The sequence below is a fragment of the Cryptomeria japonica genome, chromosome 5, assembly GCF_030272615.1.
Source record: "Cryptomeria japonica chromosome 5, Sugi_1.0, whole genome shotgun sequence".
NCBI classification, from domain to species: Eukaryota; Viridiplantae; Streptophyta; class Pinopsida; order Cupressales; family Cupressaceae; genus Cryptomeria; species Cryptomeria japonica.
The window spans coordinates 456,484,674-456,490,673 of record NC_081409.1 but is presented as its reverse complement, the minus strand read 5'-3'; positions in this window follow the sequence as shown (position 1 = coordinate 456,490,673).

The window sequence follows — 6,000 nt, the reverse complement described above, 5'->3', positions numbered from 1 at the left end:
CACCCACCAGTCAATGTTCAAAATGCAACAAAATTGGTCAAAATTCAGAAAATTGCAGAATGAATATAAGATGTTATGTTTGTGGAAGATTTGGACACTTATCTAATCAATGCAGAATACATACCAACATAGGATATGGAAAAGCTATTCAGAAAAAATAATGTGACTTGTTATGATTGTAACAAGATTGGACATATTGCAAAATTTTGTAGAAGTAAGGCATCACCGACAAATAATAAAGGACCTAGTTTGAAAGGTAAAGAGAAGGTTGATGAGGTAAAGCAAGAATTTTCAAAACAATGGATTAGAAAGAGAGATTAGAATGTTGATGAGACTATTCCTTCACCGGTAGAACAGAGTATCACTCCACTGGTAGGAGATTCTTCATCTAACTGAAAAGAAATCATTTGGGCTTATGGCAACTAATTGAAAATCATGCTAGTTTACCCTCGGTTGATGGTAAGAAGATGAATTGCTTCTTTACCGATAGATGAGTTAAGTTTTCACTTAATCGACAGACATTTATTGTGGTAGTTGAAGGAAATGACATTATAAAGAAAGTGTTTTTCACTCTTTTTCACTCACCAAGCATTCCAATTTCCTAAGAGTGTGAAAAAACCGAGCGAAGGCATCCATAGTGAAAAGTGAAGCAAAATCTTTCAAGCATTCAAACCTAAAGGCAGATTAAGGTATTTATCAAATGGCTTCCTCCTCTGCTCTTGAATTCATTGCAAACCCTACTGTTGTTGGAGTGGTTAAATTCCCTAGGCTCGTATTCAAAATCTTACTCAAAGTAGCAAAGTAGGATGATACCCTAGGTGCATTCTCTAAAATACCCAAAGGAGTTGAATATGCAGAAGACCCTAGGATATACATACATTGTCATATTGAGGAACTAGGTGCTGATAAAATCATGAATATGTATAAGACTGTCATTTGTGATGAGAATGGTATTGTGAAACCGGAACATAAGATCGTAGAAACCCTAGGTTTTGTGGAAATACTTAGTATTCCTGATTTTCCTAAGGAAGTTGTGAGGATTGTACTTAGCAGAGTTCATGGGGAATTATTTTGTCTTGATTCCATCCACAAGATCATAAAAGAAGCAGTTAGGGCAGTGACTGGTTTACCTTCCACCGGTAGTAGGCTTGACAAATCTAAGAAAGTTCCAAATAACACTATGATGACATTAACTGGTGCAACCCATGACAGTAGATCCTTGAGAGTCAATGATGTGAAAGATATAAATGTCAGATTCATTAGCATGATACTAGGATATGAAACTACACATGCTAACATATTAAACTCCATTTCTAGTTTATGTATCAAGAGTTCTTATGACATGGTGAATAGTAACACTAAGATTGACATATGCAAATGGCTAAGGGATGAATTGATTGACAACCTAAAGAAAATTAAAGGTGATAAGAAAGGTACTTTTAGATTTGGTAATCTACTTGTGTGCCTAATGCTATACATTACTAAGGAAGTTCTCAGTATAGGCAGGAAAGAATTTGGTTTTGACATATTGGTAGGTAAACAACTATTGGATATCCTTACCGACATGGGAGATGACAGGAGAAACAACATAATCAAATACTTCCAAGCATTTAAGGCTAGAATGAAAACAAGGGAAAGGTTATCTCAGAACATAGTTGACAAATATCATAAAGAAATATGTTTTGTTATAAAGAAATATGAAATCTGGATGGAAGCAGTGGTTCCTAGAACTATTTGGGTAACAAAAATGGGTTATGAGGTAGATGAAAACATAATTGAGACATATGCTAAAGCCCTACTTGAAGCCCCTAGAGAACCTGAAGAGGAAATATTTGGAAATGCTGAAACCATTAAGAGCAAGGTACAAACACTTAAATGAAGGAAGAAAAGAGAACAATCTATCAGAAAAGCAATAAAACAGGCCAAAGAGATCAAGGAAAACATATTGAATATCACTGGTATTAAGGAAAGTGACTTGGAAGGGTTACAACCGGAAGCGCACCTCTCACTGGTTGGAACTTCATCTGACAGTGAAATCCCAGCTGAGTTTAAGAGAGTAGAAAGAAAAAGAAAACCTTCACCGGTACCCTCTCCTGCACCAAAGAGAACAAGAAGGAAACAACAGGCAGTAAGACCCCCAACAAAGAAAATGACACCAAGGAAGATGAAGGAAAAACAAGTTATTCCTCCTTTACACAATCTTTTAAATGAAATAACAGATGAAGGAAACTTGTCTAATGTTAGTAAATTGTATGATACTTTTACTAATGAAGAAAAGGAAAGCATAGAAAACAGTATCATTCTACACTTAGACATTTACAAGAAATTTTGGATAGAAGTTGTAGATGATTTACCAAGTGACTTGTATAGGAGACTTGATGCAAAGAGACTAGCTATTAAGGAATTGGACAAGAAAATAAAGATAGAAAAATTGCTTGCAGTTCATCGAGTTAAATCAGCAGATGAAATTGATGAGTTAATAAGTGAGGAAAACATGACAACATTTTCTAGTGGTCACCGACATGTAGGTTTAATGGTTGGAAGAGTGAATGAAATCTTTGAAGAGACAACAAATAAATGGGATATCTTCTTTGTGGAGAAAGAAAAGCAAGAAGAGCTCAAACGACCCAAAAATTTAAGAGTTTACCAAAAGGAACAAGACAAAGGTAAAGGCAAGGTAGGTGGACCCCCAAGCATAAAAGTAACAGATAATTTGCTCCCACCTCCCTCTGATACTCCACTAATTGAGATTGTTGATACACCACTGGCTACTGATAATGCTAAGTTGGAAACAACACATGAGGACAACAATACTGATTCAAAAGATTTTATATATAATGAATATTAATACACAAGAGGTCAATATTGTGGTTGATAAGGAAACCACTGGTGAAAAGAAAGATGTGGCTACTGAGCCACCAACTGAGAATATTGTAGTGGAAACACATGTAGAGCATATAGTTGAAAATATTAAAATTAGGGTTGAGACACAAACTGAACAATTAGTTGATCCCCTAGCTTCTGGAATGGTGACTAATACCACTGGTGCACACATTGAAAAACCCACAGAGTTAGAGAAACCAGTTGATAAACCAGTTGAAATACTGACTATGGACAGTTCAGAGGTGCATATTGAGAAACTGACAATGAATACTGAGACAACATCAGAGAAACCGACAGTAGATAGAACAGAGAAACAATCTAAGGTACACACTGAGAAACATGAAGAGAAAAAGGTTGAGGTACAGGTTCATGCTGAGATAGTGCCACTGGCAACTGTTGAGAAACCCAAGCCTTTGCTAATTGAGATGCAGACACAAACTGACCTATCAGAGGTCAACACAAGCAAAGAGGTTACTCACACCGACAAATTGCAGATTGTTAAGGTAGTTGGACAACCATCTGGTTCTTCCATGACAAAATTCAGACCAACCAATGTAACAGAGGTACTATTGGATTCAATTAAGAAAATCACAGAGTGTAATGCACTAGCATATAAAACTATTGATGATACCACCCTATTCTAAAACTGATTGCACCCAAGTGCAATGTGGACAACAAATATTCTTTGAGCCAATTAGACATATTGTCTAAGTATATCACCGACAACCTATTAACAGTTGATCAGATTAATGAGGAAACATTTAGTGATAAAATGAATAAAGAAAAGGAGAAATTCTTTGATGAGATAATAAAGAAGTGCATGGGACATATTGACACACTCCTACCGGCACTAAGCAAAACAATAATGGAATTTAAGGAGTTGTACAGAGACACATGCAAGACTGATATTTTGATAGTGGATATAGACAAGAAAATCAGTAAAGTGCAAAAAGAAATAAATGATATTGCTGATAATCTCATCGGTTCATCAGAACCCATATCATATCGATTATAGAGCAGGAGATAGTAGGTTTTAAGGAGAAAATTGAAAAATTTGAAAAAGAAAAAGAGAGAATAAAATTCAAGGCAAAAGAGCTTCAATGTAGACTTGGTCCTAAACTTGACAACCTCATCTCTTTGAGAAAAGAGATCTCAGAGGCACTTGTTCGAGGACTAAAGACACCGGAAGAGAAAATGCACATCCTCACTGGTAATTTTCAAAGGACTGAAGCAACATCGAAGGATAGTGAAAGGTTCAATCAGAGCCTAAATTTTGCATTGGCAGATCTATTTCAGATTGTAACCAACCGGTTATAGGGTTCCAGCTACGAACTACACTCATTTGACATTTTTGATGGCCTTTGTCATTGATGCCAAAGGGGGAGTAGTAGAGATGAGAAAAATGATGGACAAAAGAGATCATCTACTCAGGGGGAGCACACTGTTTTGGTTGGATTTTTGGACTTCAATATTTGGATACAATTTTGAATTTTTCTCATGGGTGTTGCCATCAATGCCAAAGGGGGAGATTGTTGGCATTGCACACTCCAATGAGAAATTGTAGGTGATTGAAGGTATTGTCATTGATGGGAACCTTGCAATCCTATGACATTGGCACTGACAGACTCTATGCCGACAGATAGTTTACCGACAGCGACAAAGATGACTACTGACACCCTGGCCGACAAAATTTTAATTATTGCATATTGTATTTAATTGTAACATCTTTTTGTAAGCTGACAAGGCGTATTGTAATAAGACTCATATATAAGTATGAGATCTTGTAGATCATTTAAGATGCAGACATGGGAAGATTATTGCAGAAGTAATATGCGAATATTAAGGCAGATTTTGGAGTAAGGTTTATGGTTATTGTATGAGCTTAAACCGATATTGAGCCTAGCATAGCATATGTTGAACTAAAGTAGTACATTATATTGGATTTGCATAATCCATTTTGTAAGTCAGTGAGACTTCCTTTTATAATTAAGCAGTGAGCTTTAGTCAGTTGGCCTTCCTGCATGTGCAGGCCCCTATTGTAAGTAATATCCATTCATTGGCCAGTGAGTGAATATTGTGGGTCACAAATCCCACCGAGGTTTTTCCCACACCGGGTTTCCTCGTTAAAAATCTTGTGTTATGGTGTGCTTTCTGTGTTGTGCTTATTGTTCATATTTACTGCATTAATTCTTGTTTATTGGTACATTGTTTTGGAATGCAATTTATTTAATAAGGTCAACAAATCTGTTAACCGGCAAGATACTGATTCACCCCCCCCTCTGAGTATCTTTGGGAATCCTAATAACTTCATTAGATCCTCTACAATTTCATTTTGTACATTTCCTTCCTTGAGGACCTTATCCCAAATTCCACTTATTGAAGCCTGGAATCCCATATTTCTCTATTTTTAGGGTTTTCCATATCTTCTTCCAATTTTATCCAATCACCTCCAAATTTTACCATATTGTCTATCTCCAATTTTTGCTTCTTTTTCCCTCTAGGACAAATTTTTCCATTCCTTCACCTCGCCTCTAAAATCCCCATTTTATGCTTGCCTATCCTTTAGAAAGTGTCAAAAACCTAGTCAAACCCCAATTGCCCGTCAAAGTTTCCTCCAAATCCACGTCTTTAGTAGAAAAGTTTTTATTCTTATTTTTCTACTCATTCCCAAAAATTAAAAAAAAAAACTTTTGTCATTCTTTTGTCTTTTGCAGGACGCTTGTTGAAGACTTCATTTTCAAACTACTAATCAAGTGGTTTTGCAGGTTGCCTAGGAGGTTCAAGCAAACATTGTGTTTCTTTTATTAGGCATCTAGATCTAATTAGGGGGTAAAATAATTTTGTGTTTTCTTTGTCTTGAAGAGTCAAAGGGTAGGAGAGTATGCTCTTGCCTATCTAGGCAATTAGAAATCTAGACCCCTTTGGTCTTTTCTAGGAATATTGCCTGTGTTACCCTTAGAGGGCCTACCCTCCCGAGTTTCTCTTAGAGTTGGTGAGAGGGGAACGACCCAAGTAAGTACACCTGGACCTGGGGTTCCCAAATAACTATAATAAATAGGTCATTGAGATTGAAAGAATCAAAGGTTGGGGCTATTTGAGAGTTCACTCTCACATTGG